We start from the raw sequence: 20,607 nt of genomic DNA, 5'->3' as shown, positions 1-20,607 counted from the left end.
GGTCGCTGCCACGGACTTGGGGTCACTGCCATTCAGGACTCAGGACACAGTTACACATGTGGGATCGGCTTGTGTTGAACAGGGTTAGTGGCACCACGTGTTGCTGGCCTTGCATATGGAAATGTGCCTCACTAATCAGAGGGAGTATTCTGATGAGGTCGCTGCCATGGACTTGGGGTCAGTGCCATTTAGGACTTAGGACACAGTTACACATGAGGGATCGGCTTGTGTTGAACAGGGTTAGTGGCACAACGTGTCACCGGTCTTGCATATGGAAATATGCCTGACTAATCAGAGGGAGTCTGGTGCTGTGGTCGCTGCCACGGACTTGGGGTCACTGCCATTCAGGACTCAGGACACAGTTACACATGTGGGATCGGCTTGTGTTGAACAGGGTTAGTGGCACCACGTGTTGCCGGCCTTGCATATGGAAATGTGCCTAACTAATCAGAGGGAGTATGCTGATGTGGTCACTGCCACGGACTTGGGGCCACTGCCATTCAGGACTCAGGACATAGACACACATGTGGGATCAGCTTGTGTTGAACAGGGTTAGTGGCACCACGTGTCGCCGACCTTGCATATGGAAATATACCTAACTAATCAGAGGGAGTATGCTGATGTGGTCGCTGCCATGGACTTGGGGTCACTGCCATTCAGGACTCAGGACACAGTTACACATACGGGTTCGGCTTCTGTTGAACAGGTTTAATGGCACCACGTGTCACCGGCCTTGCATATGGAAATATGCCTAACAGAGCAAAGGGAGTATGCTGCTGTGGTCACTGCCACGGACTTGGGGCCACTGCCATTCAGGACTCAGGACATAGACACACATGTGGGATCAGCTTGTGTTGAACAGGGTTAGTGGCACCACGTGTCGCCGACCTTGCATATGGAAATATACCTAACTAATCAGAGGGAGTATGCTGATGTGGTCGCTGCCATGGACTTGGGGTCACTGCCATTCAGGACTCAGGACACAGTTACTCATGTGGAATCGGCTTGTGTTGAACAGGGTTAGTGGCACCACATGCCGCCGGCCTTGCACATGGAAATATTCATAACTGATCAAAGGGAGTATGCTGCTGTGGTCGCTGCCACGGACTTGGGGCCACTGCCATTCAGGACTCAGGACACAGTTACACATGTGGGATCGGCTTGTGTTGAACAGGGTTAGTGGCACCACATGCCGCCGGCCTTGCACATGGAAATATTCATAACTGATCAAAGGGAGTATGCTGCTGTGGTCGCTGCCAGGAACTTGGGGCCACTGCCATTCAGGACTCAGGACACAGTTACACATGTGGGATCGGCTTGTGTTGAACAGGGTTAGTGGCACCATGTGCCGATGGCCTTGCATATGGAAATATGCCTAACTGATCAAAGGAAGTAAGCTGCTGTGGTTGCTGTCACGGACTTGGGGCCACTGCCATTCAGGACTCAGGACACAGTTACACATGTGGGATCGGCTTGTGTTGAACAGGGTTAGTGGCACCACATGCCGCCGGCCTTGCACATGGAAATATTCATAACTGATCAAAGGGAGTATGCTGCTGTGGTCGCTGCCACGGACTTGGGGCCACTGCCATTCAGGACTTAGGACACAGTTACACATGTGGGATCGGCTTGTGTTGAACAGGGTTAGTGGCACCATGTGCCGCTGGCCTTGCATATGGAAATATGACTAACTGATCAAAAGGAGTATGCTGCTGTGGTCGCTGCCATGGACTTGGGGTCAGTGCCATTTAGGACGTAGGACACAGTTACACATGTGGGATCGGCTTGTGTTGAACAGGGTGAGTGGCACAACGTGTCACCGGTCTTGCATATGGAAATATGCCTGACTAATCAGAGGGAGTCTGGTGCTGTGGTCGCTGCCACAGACTTGGGGTCACTGCCATTGAGGACTCAGGACACAGTTACACATGTGGGATCGGCTTGTGTTGAACAGGGTTAGTCGTACCACGTGTCGCCGGCATTGCATATGGAAATATGCCTAACAGAGCAAAGGGAGTATGCTGCTGTGGTTGCTGCCACGGACTTGGGGCCACTGCTATTCAGGACTCAGGACACAGATACACATGTAGGATCAGCTTGTGTTGAACAGGGTTAGTGGCACCACGTGTCACCGGCCTTGCATATGGAAATATACCTATCTAATCAGAGGGAGTATGCTGATGTGGTCGCTGCCATGGACTAGGGGTCACTGCCATTCAGGATTCAGGACACAGTTACACATGTGGGATCGACTTGTGTTGAACAGGTTTAATGGCACCACGTGTCACCAGCCTTGCATATGGAAATATGCATAACTGATCAAAGGGAGTATGCTGCTGTGGTCGCTGCGACGGACTTGGGGTCACTGCCATTTAGGACTCAGGACACAGTTACACATGTGGGATCGGTGTTGAACAGGGTTAGTAGCACAACGTGTCACCAGTCTTGCATAGGGAAATATGCCTGACTAATCAGAGGGAGTCTGGTGCTGTGGTCGCTGCCACGGACTTGGGGTCACTGCCATTGAGGACTCAGGACACAGTTACACATGTGGGATCGGCTTGTGTTGAACAGGGTTAGTCGCACCACGTGTCGCCGGCATTGCATATGGAAATATGCCTAACTAATCAGAGGGAGTTTGCTGATGTGGTCGCTGCCATGGACTTGGGGCCACTGCCATTCAGGACTCAGGACACAGTTACACATGTGGGATCGGCTTGTGTTGAACAGGGTTAGTGGCACCACATGCCGCCGGCCTTGCACATGGAAATATTCATAACTGATCAAAGGGAGTATGCTGCTGTGGTCGCTGCCAGGAACTTGGGGCCACTGCCATTCAGGACTTAGGACACAGTTACACATGTGGGATTGGCTTGTGTTGAACAGGGTTAGTGGCACCATGTGCCGCTGGCCTTGCATATGGAAATATGACTAACTGATCAAAGGGAGTATGCTGCTGTGGTCGCTGCCATGGACTTGGGGTCAGGGCCATTTAGGACGTAGGACACAGTTACACATGTGGGATCGGCTTGTGTTGAACAGGGTTAGTGGCACCATGTGCCGATGGCCTTGCATATGGAAATATTATGCCTAACTGATCAAAGGAAGTAAGCTGCTGTGGTTGCTGCCACGGACTTGGGGCCACTGCCATTCAGGACTCAGGACACAGTTACACATGTGGGATCGGCTTGTGTTGAACAGGGTTAGTGGCACCACATGCCGCCGGCCTTGCACATGGAAATATTCATAACTGATCAAAGGGAGTATGCTGCTGTGGTCGCTGCCACGGACTTGGGGCCACTGCCATTCAGGACTTAGGACACAGTTACACATGTGGGATTGGCTTGTGTTGAACAGGGTTAGTGGCACCATGTGCCGCTGGCCTTGCATATGGAAATATGACTAACTGATCAAAGGGAGTATGCTGCTGTGGTCGCTGCCATGGACTTGGGGTCAGGGCCATTTAGGACGTAGGACACAGTTACACATGTGGGATCGGCTTGTGTTGAACAGGGTGAGTGGCACAACGTGTCACCGGTCTTGCATATGGAAATATGCCTGACTAATCAGAGGGAGTCTGGTGCTGTGGTCGCTGCCACAGACTTGGGGTCACTGCCATTGAGGACTCAGGACACAGTTACACATGTGGGATCGGCTTGTGTTGAACAGGGTTAGTCGTACCACGTGTCGCCGGCATTGCATATGGAAATATGCCTAACAGAGCAAAGGGAGTATGCTGCTGTGGTCGCTGCCACGGACTTGGGGCCACTGCTATTCAGGACTCAGGACACAGATACACATGTGGGATCAGCTTGTGTTGAACAGGGTTAGTGGCACTACGTGTCACCGACCTTGCATATGGAAATATACCTAACTAATCAGAGGGAGTATGCTGATGTGGTCGCTGCCATGGACTAGGGGTCACTGCCATTCAGGATTCAGGGAACAGTTACACATATGGGATCGACTTGTGTTGAACAGGTTTAATGGCACCACGTGTCACCAGCCTTGCATATGGAAATATGCATAACTGATCAAAGGGAGTATGCTGCTGTGGTCGCTGCGACGGACTTGGGGTCACTGCCATTTAGGACTCAGGACACAGTTACACATGTGGGATCGGCTTGTGTTGAACAGGGGTAGTGGCACCATGCGCCGCCGGCCTTGCATATGGAAATATACCTAACTGATCAAAGGGAGTATGCTGCTGTGGTTGCTGCCACGGACTTGGGGGTCACTGTTATTTAGAACTCAGGACACAGTTACACATGTGGGATCGGCTTGTGTTGAACAGGGTTAGTGGCACCATGTGCCGCTGGCCATGCATATGGAAATATGCCTAACTGATCAAAGGGAGTATGTTTCTGTGGTCGCCGCCATGGACTTGGGGTCAGTGCCATTTAGGAGTCAGGACACAGTTACACATGTGGGATCGGCTTGTGTTGAACAGGGTTAGTGGCACAACGTGTCACCGGTCTTGCATATGGAAATATGCCTGACTAATCAGAGGGAGTCTGGTGCTGTGGTCGCTGCCACGGACTTGGGGTCACTGCATTGAGGACTCAGGACACAGTTACACATGTGGGATCGGCTTGTGTTGAGCAGGGTTAGTCGCACCACGTGTCGCCGGCATTGCATATGGAAATATGCCTAACTAATCAGAGGGAGTTTGCTGATGTGGTCGCTGCCATGGACTTGGGGTCACTGCCATTCAGGACTCAGGACACAGTTACACATGTGGGATCGGCTTGTGTTGAACAGGTTTAATGGCACCACGTGTTACCGGCCTTGCATATGGACATATGCCTAACAGAGCAAAGGGAGTATGCTGCTGTGGTTGCTGCCACGGACTTGGGGCCACTGCCATTCAGGACTCAGGACACAGATACACATGTGGGATCAGCTTGTGTTGAACAGGGTTAGTGGCACCACGTGTCACCGGCCTTGCATATGGAAATATACCTAACTCATCAGAGGGAGTATGCTGATGTGGTCGCTGCCATGGACTTGGGGTCACTGCCATTCAGGACTCAGAACACAGTTACACATGTGGGATCAGCTTTGTTGAACAGGGTTAGTGGCACCATGTGCCGCTGGCCTTGCATATGGAAATATGCCTAACTCATCAAAGGAAGTAAGCTGCTGTGGTCGCTGCCACGGACTTCGGGCCACTGCCATTCAGGACTCAGGACACAGTTACACATGTGGGATCGGCTTGTGTTGAACAGGGTTAGTGGCACCACGTGCCGCCGGCATTGCATATGGAAATATTCATAACTGATCAAAGGGAGTATGCTGCTGTGGTCGCTGCCACGGACTTGGGGCCACTGCCATTCAGGACTCAGGACACAGATACACATGTGGGATCAGCTTGTGTTGAACAGGGTTAGTGGCACCACGTGTCACCGGCCTTGCATACGGAAATATAGCTAACTAATCAGAGGGAGTATGCTGATGTGGTCGCTGCCATGGACTTGGGGTCACTGCCATTCAGGATTCAGGACACAGTTACACATGTGGGATCGACTTGTGTTGAACAGGTTTAATGGCACCACGTGTCACCAGCCTTGCATATGGAAATATGCATAACTGATCAAAGGGAGTATGCTGCTGTGGTCGCTGCCACGGACTTGGGGCCACTGCCATTCAGGACTCAGGACACAGATACACATGTGGGATCAGCTTGTGTTGAACAGGGTTAGTGGCACCACGTGTCACCGGCCTTGCATATGGAAATATACCTAACTAATCAGAGGGAGTATGCTGATGTGGTCGCTGCCATGGACTTGGGGTCACTGCCATTCAGGATTCAGGACAGAGTTACACATGTGGGATCGACTTGTGTTGAACAGGTTTAATGGCACCACGTGTCACCAGCCTTGCATATGGAAATATGCATAACTGATCAAAGGGAGTATGCTGCTGTGGTCGCTGCCACTGACTTGGGGCCACTGCCATTCAGGACTCAGGACACAGTTACACATGTGGGATCGGCTTGTGTTGAACAGGGTTAGTGGCACCATGTGCCGATGGCCTTGCATATGGAAATATGCCTAACTGATCAAAGGAAGTAAGCTGCTGTGGTCGCTGCCACGGACTTGGGGTCACTGCCATTCAGGACTCAGGACATAGTTACACATGTGGGATCGGCTTGTGTTGAACAGGGTTAGTGGCACCACGTGTTGCTGGCCTTGCATATGGAAATGTGCCTAACTAATCAGAGGGAGTATGCTGATGTGGTCGCTGCCATGGACTTGGGGTCAGTGCCATTTAGGACTTAAGACACAGTTACACATGTGGGATCGGCTTGTGTTGATCAGGGTTAGTGGCACAACGTGTCACCGGTTTTGCATATGGAAATATGCCTGACTAATCAGAAGGAGTCTGGTACTGTGGTCGCTGCCACGGACTTGGGGTCACTGCCATTCAGGACTCAGGACACAGTTACACATGTGGGATCGGCTTGTGTTGAACAGGGTTAGTGGCACCACGTGTTGCCGGCCTTGCATATGGAAATGTGCCTAACTAATCAGAGGGAGTATGCTGATGTGGTCGCTGTCACGGACTTGAGGTCACTGCCATTCAGGACTCAGGACACAGTTACACATGTGGCATCAGCTTGTGTTGAACAGGGTTAGTGGCACGACGTGTCGCCGGCCTTGCATATGGAAATATACCTAACTAATCAGAGGGAGTATGCTGATGTGGTCGCTGCCATGGACTTGGGGTCACTGCCATTCAGGACTCAGGACACAGTTACACATGTGGAATCGGCTTGTGTTGAACAGGGTTAGTGGCACCACATGCCGCCGGCCTTGCACATGGAAATATTCATAACTGATCAAAGGGAGTATGCTGCTGTGGTCGCTGCCACAGACTTGGGGCCACTGCCATTCAGGACTCAGGACACAGTTACACATGTGGGATCAGCTTGTGTTGAACAGGGTTAGTGGCACCACATGCCGCCGGCCTTGCACATGGAAATATTCATAACTGATCAAAGGGAGTATGCTGCTGTGGTCGCTGCCACGGAATTGGGGCCACTGCCATTCAGGACTCAGGACACAGTTACACATGTGGGATCGGCTTGTGTTGAACAGGGTTAGTGGCACCATGTGCCGATGGCCTTGCATATGGAAATATGCCTAACTGATCAAAGGAAGTAAGCTGCTGTGGTTGCTGCCACGGACTTGGGGCCACTGCCATTCAGGACTCAGGACACAGTTACACATGTGGGATCGGCTTGTGTTGAACAGGGTTAGTGGCACCCCATGCCGCCGGCCTTGTACATGGAAATATTCATAACTGATCAAAGGGAGTATGCTGCTGTGGTCGCTGCCACGGACTTGGGGCCACTGCCATTCAGGACTCAGGACACAGTTACACATGTGGGATCGGCTTGTGTTGAACAGGGTTAGTGGCACCATGTGCCGCTGGCCTTGCATATGGAAATATGACTAACTGATCAAAGGGAGTATGCTGCTGTGGTCGCTGCCATGGACTTGGGGTCAGTGCCATTTAGGACTTAGGACACAGTTACACATGTGGGATCTGCTTGTGTTGAACAGGGTGAGTGGCACAACGTGTCACCGGTCTTGCATATGGAAATATTCCTGACTAATCAGAGGGAGTCTGGTGCTGTGGTCGCTGCCACGGACTTGGGGTCACTGCCATTGAGGACTCAGGACACAGTTACACATGTGGGATCGGCTTGTGTTGAACAGGGTTAGTCGCACCACGTGTCGCCGGCATTGCATATGGAAATATGCCTAACTAATCAGAGGGAGTTTGCTGATGTGGTCGCTGCCATGGACTTGGGGTCACTGCCATTCAGGACTCAGGACACAGTTACACATGTGGGATCGGCTTGTGTTGAACAGGTTTAATGGCACCACGTGTCACCGGCCTTGCATATGGAAATATGCCTAACAGAGCAAAGGGAGTATGCTGCTGTGGTTGCTGCCACGGACTTGGGGCCACTGCAATTCAGGACTCAGGACACAGATACACATGTGGGATCAGCTTGTGTTGAACAGGGTTAGTGGCACCATGTGTCGCCGGCCTTGCATATGGAAATATACCTAACCAATCAGAGGGAGTATGCTGATGTGGTCGCTGCCATGGACTTGGGGTCACTGCCATTCAGGATTCAGGACACAGTTACACATGTGGGATCGACTTGTGTTGAACAGGTTTAATAGCACCACGTGTCACCAGCCTTGCATATGGAAATATGCATAACTGATCAAAGGGAGTATGCTGCTGTGGTCGCTGCCACGGACTTGGGCCACTGCCATTCAGGACTCAGGACACAGTTACACATGTGGGATCGGCTTGTGTTGAACAGGGTTAGTGGCACCATGTGCCGATGGCCTTGCATATGGAAATATGCCTAACTGATCAAAGGAAGTAAGCTGCTGTGGTCGCTGCCACGGACTTGGGGCCACTGCCATTCAGGACTCAGGACACAGTTACACATGTGGGATTAACTTGTGTTGAACAGGGTTAGTGGCACCACGTGCCGCTGGCCATGCATATGGAAATATGCCTAACTGATCAAAGGGAGTATGCTGCTGTGGTCGCTGCGACGGACTTGGGGTCACTGCCATTTAGGACTCAGGACACAGTTACACATGTGGGATCGGCTTGTGTTAAACAGGGGTAGTGGCACCATGTGCCGCTGGCCTTGCATATGGAAATGTGCCTAACTAATCAGAGGGAGTATGCTGATGTGGTCGCTGTCACGGACTTGAGGTCACTGCCATTCAGGACTCAGGACACAGTTACACATGTGGCATCAGCTTGTGTTGAACAGGGTTAGCGGCACGACGTGTCGCCGGCCTTGCATATGGAAATATACCTAACTAATCAGAGGGAGTATGCTGATGTGGTCGCTGCCATGGACTTGGGGTCACTGCCATTCAGGACTCAGGACACAGTTACACATATGGGTTCGGCTTGTGTTGAACAGGTTTAATGGCACCACGTGTCACCGGCCTTGCATATGGAAATATGCCTAACAGAGCAAAGGGAGTATTTTGCTGTGGTCACTGCCACAGACTTGGGGCCACTGCCATTCAGGACTCAGGACATAGATACACATGTGGGATCAGCTTGTGTTGAACAGGGTTAGTGGCACCACGTGTCGCCGACCTTGCATATGGAAATATACCTAACTAATCAGAGGGAGTATGCTGATGTGGTCGCTGCCATGGACTTGGGGTCACTGCAATTCAGGACACAGTTACACATGTGGAATCGGCTTGTGTTGAACAGGGTTAGTGGCACCATGTGCCGATGGCCTTGCATATGGAAATGTGCCTAACTGATCAAAGGAAGTAAGCTGCTGTGGTTGCTGCCACGGACTTGGGGCCACTGCCATTGAGGACTCAGGACACAGTTACACATGTGGGATCGGCTTGTGTTGAACAGGGTTAGTGGCACCACATGCCGCCGGCCTTGCACATGGAAATATTCATAACTGATCAAAGGGAGTATGCTGCTGTGGTCGCTGCCACGGACTTGGGGCCACTGCCATTCAGGACTTAGGACACAGTTACACATGTGGGATCGGCTTGTGTTGAACAGGGTTAGTGGCACCATGTGCCGCTGGCCTTGCATATGGAAATATGACTAACTGATCAAAAGGAGTATGCTGCTGTGGTCGCTGCCATGGACTTGGGGTCAGTGCCATTTAGGACGTAGGACACAGTTACACATGTGGGATCGGCTTGTGTTGAACAGGGTGAGTGGCACAACGTGTCACCGGTCTTGCATATGGAAATATGCCTGACTAATCAGAGGGAGTCTGGTGCTGTGGTCGCTGCCACAGACTTGGGGTCACTGCCATTGAGGACTCAGGACACAGTTACACATGTGGGATCGGCTTGTGTTGAACAGGGTTAGTCGTACCACGTGTCGCCGGCATTGCATATGGAAATATGCCTAACAGAGCAAGGGGAGTATGCTGCTGTGGTTGCTGCCACGGACTTGGGGCCACTGCTATTCAGGACTCAGGACACAGATACACATGTAGGATCAGCTTGTGTTGAACAGGGTTAGTGGCACCACGTGTCACCGGCCTTGCATATGGAAATATACCTATCTAATCAGAGGGAGTATGCTGATGTGGTCGCTGCCATGGACTAGGGGTCACTGCCATTCAGGATTCAGGACACAGTTACACATGTGGGATCGACTTGTGTTGAACAGGTTTAATGGCACCACGTGTCACCAGCCTTGCATATGGAAATATGCATAACTGATCAAAGGGAGTATGCTGCTGTGGTCGCTGCGACGGACTTGGGGTCACTGCCATTTAGGACTCAGGACACAGTTACACATGTGGGATCGGTGTTGAACAGGGTTAGTAGCACAACGTGTCACCAGTCTTGCATAGGGAAATATGCCTGACTAATCAGAGGGAGTCTGGTGCTGTGGTCGCTGCCACGGACTTGGGGTCACTGCCATTGAGGACTCAGGACACAGTTACACATGTGGGATCGGCTTGTGTTGAACAGGGTTAGTCGCACCACGTGTCGCCGGCATTGCATATGGAAATATGCCTAACTAATCAGAGGGAGTTTGCTGATGTGGTCGCTGCCATGGACTTGGGGCCACTGCCATTCAGGACTCAGGACACAGTTACACATGTGGGATCGGCTTGTGTTGAACAGGGTTAGTGGCACCACATGCCGCCGGCCTTGCACATGGAAATATTCATAACTGATCAAAGGGAGTATGCTGCTGTGGTCGCTGCCAGGAACTTGGGGCCACTGCCATTCAGGACTTAGGACACAGTTACACATGTGGGATTGGCTTGTGTTGAACAGGGTTAGTGGCACCATGTGCCGCTGGCCTTGCATATGGAAATATGACTAACTGATCAAAGGGAGTATGCTGCTGTGGTCGCTGCCATGGACTTGGGGTCAGGGCCATTTAGGACGTAGGACACAGTTACACATGTGGGATCGGCTTGTGTTGAACAGGGTTAGTGGCACCATGTGCCGATGGCCTTGCATATGGAAATATGCCTAACTGATCAAAGGAAGTAAGCTGCTGTGGTTGCTGCCACGGACTTGGGGCCACTGCCATTCAGGACTCAGGACACAGTTACACATGTGGGATCGGCTTGTGTTGAACAGGGTTAGTGGCACCACATGCCGCCGGCCTTGCACATGGAAATATTCATAACTGATCAAAGGGAGTATGCTGCTGTGGTCGCTGCCACGGACTTGGGGCCACTGCCATTCAGGACTTAGGACACAGTTACACATGTGGGATTGGCTTGTGTTGAACAGGGTTAGTGGCACCATGTGCCGCTGGCCTTGCATATGGAAATATGACTAACTGATCAAAGGGAGTATGCTGCTGTGGTCGCTGCCATGGACTTGGGGTCAGGGCCATTTAGGACGTAGGACACAGTTACACATGTGGGATCGGCTTGTGTTGAACAGGGTGAGTGGCACAACGTGTCACCGGTCTTGCATATGGAAATATGCCTGACTAATCAGAGGGAGTCTGGTGCTGTGGTCGCTGCCACAGACTTGGGGTCACTGCCATTGAGGACTCAGGACACAGTTACACATGTGGGATCGGCTTGTGTTGAACAGGGTTAGTCGTACCACGTGTCGCCGGCATTGCATATGGAAATATGCCTAACAGAGCAAAGGGAGTATGCTGCTGTGGTTGCTGCCACGGACTTGGGGCCACTGCTATTCAGGACTCAGGACACAGATACACATGTGGGATCAGCTTGTGTTGAACAGGGTTAGTGGCACTACGTGTCACCGACCTTGCATATGGAAATATACCTAACTAATCAGAGGGAGTATGCTGATGTGGTCGCTGCCATGGACTAGGGGTCACTGCCATTCAGGATTCAGGGAACAGTTACACATGTGGGATCGACTTGTGTTGAACAGGTTTAATGGCACCACGTGTCACCAGCCTTGCATATGGAAATATGCATAACTGATCAAAGGGAGTATGCTGCTGTGGTCGCTGCGACGGACTTGGGGTCACTGCCATTTAGGACTCAGGACACAGTTACACATGTGGGATCGGCTTGTGTTGAACAGGGGTAGTGGCACCATGTGCCGCCGGCCTTGCATATGGAAATATACCTAACTGATCAAAGGGAGTATGCTGCTGTGGTTGCTGCCACGGACTTGGGGGTCACTGTTATTTAGAACTCAGGACACAGTTACACATGTAGGATCGGCTTGTGTTGAACAGGGTTAGTGGCACCATGTGCCGCTGGCCATGCATATGGAAATATGCCTAACTGATCAAAGGGAGTATGTTTCTGTGGTCGCCGCCATGGACTTGGGGTCAGTGCCATTTAGGAGTCAGGACACAGTTACACATGTGGGATCGGCTTGTGTTGAACAGGGTTAGTGGCACAACGTGTCACCGGTCTTGCATATGGAAATATGCCTGACTAATCAGAGGGAGTCTGGTGCTGTGGTCGCTGCCACGGACTTGGGGTCACTGCATTGAGGACTCAGGACACAGTTACACATGTGGGATCGGCTTGTGTTGAACAGGGTTAGTCGCACCACGTGTCGCCGGCATTGCATATGGAAATATGCCTAACTAATCAGAGGGAGTTTGCTGATGTGGTCGCTGCCATGGACTTGGGGTCACTGCCATTCAGGACTCAGGACACAGTTACACATGTGGGATCGGCTTGTGTTGAACAGGTTTAATGGCACCACGTGTTACCGGCCTTGCATATGGACATATGCCTAACAGAGCAAAGGGAGTATGCTGCTGTGGTTGCTGCCACGGACTTGGGGCCACTGCCATTCAGGACTCAGGACACAGATACACATGTGGGATCAGCTTGTGTTGAACAGGGTTAGTGGCACCACGTGTCACCGGCCTTGCATATGGAAATATACCTAACTCATCAGAGGGAGTATGCTGATGTGGTCGCTGCCATGGACTTGGGGTCACTGCCATTCAGGACTCAGAACACAGTTACACATGTGGGATCAGCTTTGTTGAACAGGGTTAGTGGCACCATGTGCCGCTGGCCTTGCATATGGAAATATGCCTAACTCATCAAAGGAAGTAAGCTGCTGTGGTCGCTGCCACGGACTTCGGGCCACTGCCATTCAGGACTCAGGACACAGTTACACATGTGGGATCGGCTTGTGTTGAACAGGGTTAGTGGCACCACGTGCCGCCGGCATTGCATATGGAAATATTCATAACTGATCAAAGGGAGTATGCTGCTGTGGTCGCTGCCACGGACTTGGGGCCACTGCCATTCAGGACTCAGGACACAGATACACATGTGGGATCAGCTTGTGTTGAACAGGGTTAGTGGCACCACGTGTCACCGGCCTTGCATACGGAAATATAGCTAACTAATCAGAGGGAGTATGCTGATGTGGTCGCTGCCATGGACTTGGGGTCACTGCCATTCAGGATTCAGGACACAGTTACACATGTGGGATCGACTTGTGTTGAACAGGTTTAATGGCACCACGTGTCACCAGCCTTGCATATGGAAATATGCATAACTGATCAAAGGGAGTATGCTGCTGTGGTCGCTGCCACGGACTTGGGGCCACTGCCATTCAGGACTCAGGACACAGATACACATGTGGGATCAGCTTGTGTTGAACAGGGTTAGTGGCACCACGTGTCACCGGCCTTGCATATGGAAATATACCTAACTAATCAGAGGGAGTATGCTGATGTGGTCGCTGCCATGGACTTGGGGTCACTGCCATTCAGGATTCAGGACAGAGTTACACATGTGGGATCGACTTGTGTTGAACAGGTTTAATGGCACCACGTGTCACCAGCCTTGCATATGGAAATATGCATAACTGATCAAAGGGAGTATGCTGCTGTGGTCGCTGCCACTGACTTGGGGCCACTGCCATTCAGGACTCAGGACACAGTTACACATGTGGGATCGGCTTGTGTTGAACAGGGTTAGTGGCACCATGTGCCGATGGCCTTGCATATGGAAATATGCCTAACTGATCAAAGGAAGTAAGCTGCTGTGGTCGCTGCCACGGACTTGGGGTCACTGCCATTCAGGACTCAGGACATAGTTACACATGTGGGATCGGCTTGTGTTGAACAGGGTTAGTGGCACCACGTGTTGCTGGCCTTGCATATGGAAATGTGCCTAACTAATCAGAGGGAGTATGCTGATGTGGTCGCTGCCATGGACTTGGGGTCAGTGCCATTTAGGACTTAAGACACAGTTACACATGTGGGATCGGCTTGTGTTGATCAGGGTTAGTGGCACAACGTGTCACCGGTTTTGCATATGGAAATATGCCTGACTAATCAGAAGGAGTCTGGTACTGTGGTCGCTGCCACGGACTTGGGGTCACTGCCATTCAGGACTCAGGACACAGTTACACATGTGGGATCGGCTTGTGTTGAACAGGGTTAGTGGCACCACGTGTTGCCGGCCTTGCATATGGAAATGTGCCTAACTAATCAGAGGGAGTATGCTGATGTGGTCGCTGTCACGGACTTGAGGTCACTGCCATTCAGGACTCAGGACACAGTTACACATGTGGCATCAGCTTGTGTTGAACAGGGTTAGTGGCACGACGTGTCGCCGGCCTTGCATATGGAAATATACCTAACTAATCAGAGGGAGTATGCTGATGTGGTCGCTGCCATGGACTTGGGGTCACTGCCATTCAGGACTCAGGACACAGTTACACATGTGGAATCGGCTTGTGTTGAACAGGGTTAGTGGCACCACATGCCGCCGGCCTTGCACATGGAAATATTCATAACTGATCAAAGGGAGTATGCTGCTGTGGTCGCTGCCACAGACTTGGGGCCACTGCCATTCAGGACTCAGGACACAGTTACACATGTGGGATCAGCTTGTGTTGAACAGGGTTAGTGGCACCACATGCCGCCGGCCTTGCACATGGAAATATTCATAACTGATCAAAGGGAGTATGCTGCTGTGGTCGCTGCCACGGAATTGGGGCCACTGCCATTCAGGACTCAGGACACAGTTACACATGTGGGATCGGCTTGTGTTGAACAGGGTTAGTGGCACCATGTGCCGATGGCCTTGCATATGGAAATATGCCTAACTGATCAAAGGAAGTAAGCTGCTGTGGTTGCTGCCACGGACTTGGGGCCACTGCCATTCAGGACTCAGGACACAGTTACACATGTGGGATCGGCTTGTGTTGAACAGGGTTAGTGGCACCCCATGCCGCCGGCCTTGTACATGGAAATATTCATAACTGATCAAAGGGAGTATGCTGCTGTGGTCGCTGCCACGGACTTGGGGCCACTGCCATTCAGGACTCAGGACACAGTTACACATGTGGGATCGGCTTGTGTTGAACAGGGTTAGTGGCACCATGTGCCGCTGGCCTTGCATATGGAAATATGACTAACTGATCAAAGGGAGTATGCTGCTGTGGTCGCTGCCATGGACTTGGGGTCAGTGCCATTTAGGACTTAGGACACAGTTACACATGTGGGATCGGCTTGTGTTGAACAGGGTGAGTGGCACAACGTGTCACCGGTCTTGCATATGGAAATATTCCTGACTAATCAGAGGGAGTCTGGTGCTGTGGTCGCTGCCACGGACTTGGGGTCACTGCCATTGAGGACTCAGGACACAGTTACACATGTGGGATCGGCTTGTGTTGAACAGGGTTAGTCGCACCACGTGTCGCCGGCATTGCATATGGAAATATGCCTAACTAATCAGAGGGAGTTTGCTGATGTGGTCGCTGCCATGGACTTGGGGTCACTGCCATTCAGGACTCAGGACACAGTTACACATGTGGGATCGGCTTGTGTTGAACAGGTTTAATGGCACCACGTGTCACCGGCCTTGCATATGGAAATATGCCTAACAGAGCAAAGGGAGTATGCTGCTGTGGTTGCTGCCACGGACTTGGGGCCACTGCAATTCAGGACTCAGGACACAGATACACATGTGGGATCAGCTTGTGTTGAACAGGGTTAGTGGCACCATGTGTCGCCGGCCTTGCATATGGAAATATACCTAACCAATCAGAGGGAGTATGCTGATGTGGTCGCTGCCATGGACTTGGGGTCACTGCCATTCAGGATTCAGGACACAGTTACACATGTGGGATCGACTTGTGTTGAACAGGTTTAATAGCACCACGTGTCACCAGCCTTGCATATGGAAATATGCATAACTGATCAAAGGGAGTATGCTGCTGTGGTCGCTGCCACGGACTTGGGCCACTGCCATTCAGGACTCAGGACACAGTTACACATGTGGGATCGGCTTGTGTTGAACAGGGTTAGTGGCACCATGTGCCGATGGCCTTGCATATGGAAATATGCCTAACTGATCAAAGGAAGTAAGCTGCTGTGGTCGCTGCCACGGACTTGGGGCCACTGCCATTCAGGACTCAGGACACAGTTACACATGTGGGATTAACTTGTGTTGAACAGGGTTAGTGGCACCACGTGCCGCTGGCCATGCATATGGAAATATGCCTAACTGATCAAAGGGAGTATGCTGCTGTGGTCGCTGCGACGGACTTGGGGTCACTGCCATTTAGGACTCAGGACACAGTTACACATGTGGGATCGGCTTGTGTTAAACAGGGGTAGTGGCACCATGTGCCGCTGGCCTTGCATATGGAAATGTGCCTAACTAATCAGAGGGAGTATGCTGATGTGGTCGCTGTCACGGACTTGAGGTCACTGCATTCAGGACTCAGGACACAGTTACACATGTGGGATCGGCTTGTGTTGAACAGGGTTAGTGGCACCATGTGCCGATGGCCTTGCATATGGAAATATGCCTAACTGATCAAAGGAAGTAAGCTGCTGTGGTCGCTGCCACGGACTTGGGGCCACTGCCATTCAGGACTCAGGACACAGTTACACATGTGGGATTGGCTTGTGTTGAACAGGGTTAGTGGCACCACGTGCCGCTGGCCATGCATATGGAAATATGCCTAACTGATCAAAGGGAGTATGCTGCTGTGGTCGCTGCGACGGACTTGGGGTCACTGCCATTTAGGACTCAGGACACAGTTACACATGTGGGATCGGCTTGTGTTAAACAGGGGTAGTGGCACCATGTGCCGCTGGCCTTGCATATGGAAATGTGCCTAACTAATCAGAGGGAGTATGCTGATGTGGTCGCTGTCACGGACTTGAGGTCACTGCCATTCAGGACTCAGGACACAGTTACACATGTGGCATCAGCTTGTGTTGAACAGGGTTAGCGGCACGACGTGTCGCCGGCCTTGCATATGGAAATATACCTAACTAATCAGAGGGAGTATGCTGATGTGGTCGCTGCCATGGACTTGGGGTCACTGCCATTCAGGACTCAGGACACAGTTACACATATGGGTTCGGCTTGTGTTGAACAGGTTTAATGGCACCACGTGTCACCGGCCTTGCATATGGAAATATGCCTAACAGAGCAAAGGGAGTATTTTGCTGTGGTCACTGCCACAGACTTGGGGCCACTGCCATTCAGGACTCAGGACATAGATACACATGTGGGATCAGCTTGTGTTGAACAGGGTTAGTGGCACCACGTGTCGCCGACCTTGCATATGGAAATATACCTAACTAATCAGAGGGAGTATGCTGATGTGGTCGCTGCCATGGACTTGGGGTCACTGCAATTCAGGACTCAGGACACAGTTACACATGTGGAATCGGCTTGTGTTGAACAGGGTTAGTGGCACCATGTGCCGATGGCCTTGCATATGGAAATGTGCCTAACTGATCAAAGGAAGTAAGCTGCTGTGGTTGCTGCCACGGACTTGGGGCCACTGCCATTGAGGACTCAGGACACAGTTACACATGTGGGATCGGCTTGTGTTGAACAGGGTTAGTGGCACCACATGCCGCCGGCCTTGCACATGGAAATATTCATAACTGATCAAAGGGAGTATGCTGCTGTGGTCGCTGCCACGGACTTGGGGCCACTGCCATTCAGGACTCAGGACACAGTTACACATGTGGGATCGGCTTGTGTTGAACAGGGTTAGTGGCACCATGTGCCGCTGGCCTTGCATATGGAAATATGACTAACTGATCAAAGGGAGTATGCTGCTGTGGTCGCTGCCATGGACTTGGGGTCAGTGCCATTTAGGACTTAGGACACAGTTACACATGTGGGATCGGCTTGTGTTGAACAGGGTGAGTGGCACAACGTGTCACCGGTCTTGCATATGGAAATATGCCTGACTAATCAGAGGGAGTCTGGTGCTGTGGTCGCTGCCACGGACTTGGGGTCACTGCCATTGAGGACTCAGGACACAGTTACACATGTGGGATCGGCTTGTGTTGAACAGGGTTAGTGGCACCACGTGTTGCTGGCCTTGCATATGGAAATGTGCCTAACTAATCAGAGGGAGTATGCTGATGTGGTCGCTGCCATGGACTTGGGGTCAGTGCCATTTAGGACTTAAGACACAGTTACACATGTGGGATCGGCTTGTGTTGATCAGGGTTAGTGGCACAACGTGTCACCGGTTTTGCATATGGAAATATGCCTGACTAATCAGAAGGAGTCTGGTACTGTGGTCGCTGCCACGGACTTGGGGTCACTGCCATTCAGGACTCAGGACACAGTTACACATGTGGGATCGGCTTGTGTTGAACAGGGTTAGTGGCACCACGTGTTGCCGGCCTTGCATATGGAAATGTGCCTAACTAATCAGAGGGAGTATGCTGATGTGGTCGCTGTCACGGACTTGAGGTCACTGCCATTCAGGACTCAGGACACAGTTACACATGTGGCATCAGCTTGTGTTGAACAGGGTTAGTGGCACGACGTGTCGCCGGCCTTGCATATGGAAATATACCTAACTAATCAGAGGGAGTATGCTGATGTGGTCGCTGCCATGGACTTGGGGTCACTGCCATTCAGGACTCAGGACACAGTTACACATGTGGAATCGGCTTGTGTTGAACAGGGTTAGTGGCACCACATGCCGCCGGCCTTGCACATGGAAATATTCATAACTGATCAAAGGGAGTATGCTGCTGTGGTCGCTGCCACAGACTTGGGGCCACTGCCATTCAGGACTCAGGACACAGTTACACATGTGGGATCAGCTTGTGTTGAACAGGGTTAGTGGCACCACATGCCGCCGGCCTTGCACATGGAAATATTCATAACTGATCAAAGGGAGTATGCTGCTGTGGTCGCTGCCACGGAATTGGGGCCACTGCCATTCAGGACTCAGGACACAGTTACACATGTGGGATCGGCTTGTGTTGAACAGGGTTAGTGGCACCATGTGCCGATGGCCTTGCATATGGAAATATGCCTAACTGATCAAAGGAAGTAAGCTGCTGTGGTTGCTGCCACGGACTTGGGGCCACTGCCATTCAGGACTCAGGACACAGTTACACATGTGGGATCGGCTTGTGTTGAACAGGGTTAGTGGCACCCCATGCCGCCGGCCTTGTACATGGAAATATTCATAACTGATCAAAGGGAGTATGCTGCTGTGGTCGCTGCCACGGACTTGGGGCCACTGCCATTCAGGACTCAGGACACAGTTACACATGTGGGATCGGCTTGTGTTGAACAGGGTTAGTGGCACCATGTGCCGCTGGCCTTGCATATGGAAATATGACTAACTGATCAAAGGGAGTATGCTGCTGTGGTCGCTGCCATGGACTTGGGGTCAGTGCCATTTAGGACTTAGGACACAGTTACACATGTGGGATCGGCTTGTGTTGAACAGGGTGAGTGGCACAACGTGTCACCGGTCTTGCATATGGAAATATTCCTGACTAATCAGAGGGAGTCTGGTGCTGTGGTCGCTGCCACGGACTTGGGGTCACTGCCATTGAGGACTCAGGACACAGTTACACATGTGGGATCGGCTTGTGTTGAACAGGGTTAGTCGCACCACGTGTCGCCGGCATTGCATATGGAAATATGCCTAACTAATCAGAGGGAGTTTGCTGATGTGGTCGCTGCCATGGACTTGGGGTCACTGCCATTCAGGACTCAGGACACAGTTACACATGTGGGATCGGCTTGTGTTGAACAGGTTTAATGGCACCACGTGTCACCGGCCTTGCATATGGAAATATGCCTAACAGAGCAAAGGGAGTATGCTGCTGTGGTTGCTGCCACGGACTTGGGGCCACTGCAATTCAGGACTCAGGACACAGATACACATGTGGGATCAGCTTGTGTTGAACAGGGTTAGTGGCACCATGTGTCGCCGGCCTTGCATATGGAAATATACCTAACCAATCAGAGGGAGTATGCTGATGTGGTCGCTGCCATGGACTTGGGGTCACTGCCATTCAGGATTCAGGACACAGTTACACATGTGGGATCGACTTGTGTTGAACAGGTTTAATAGCACCACGTGTCACCAGCCTTGCATATGGAAATATGCATAACTGATCAAAGGGAGTATGCTGCTGTGGTCGCTGCCACGGACTTGGGCCACTGCCATTCAGGACTCAGGACACAGTTACACATGTGGGATCGGCTTGTGTTGAACAGGGTTAGTGGCACCATGTGCCGATGGCCTTGCATATGGAAATATGCCTAACTGATCAAAGGAAGTAAGCTGCTGTGGTCGCTGCCACGGACTTGGGGCCACTGCCATT

The sequence above is a fragment of the Triturus cristatus genome, chromosome 1_1 (assembly GCF_964204655.1).
Source record: "Triturus cristatus chromosome 1_1, aTriCri1.1, whole genome shotgun sequence".
Classification (NCBI taxonomy): domain Eukaryota; kingdom Metazoa; phylum Chordata; class Amphibia; order Caudata; family Salamandridae; genus Triturus; species Triturus cristatus.
The sequence above is the reverse complement of the archived record's forward strand: the minus strand, read 5'-3'. Positions refer to the sequence as shown.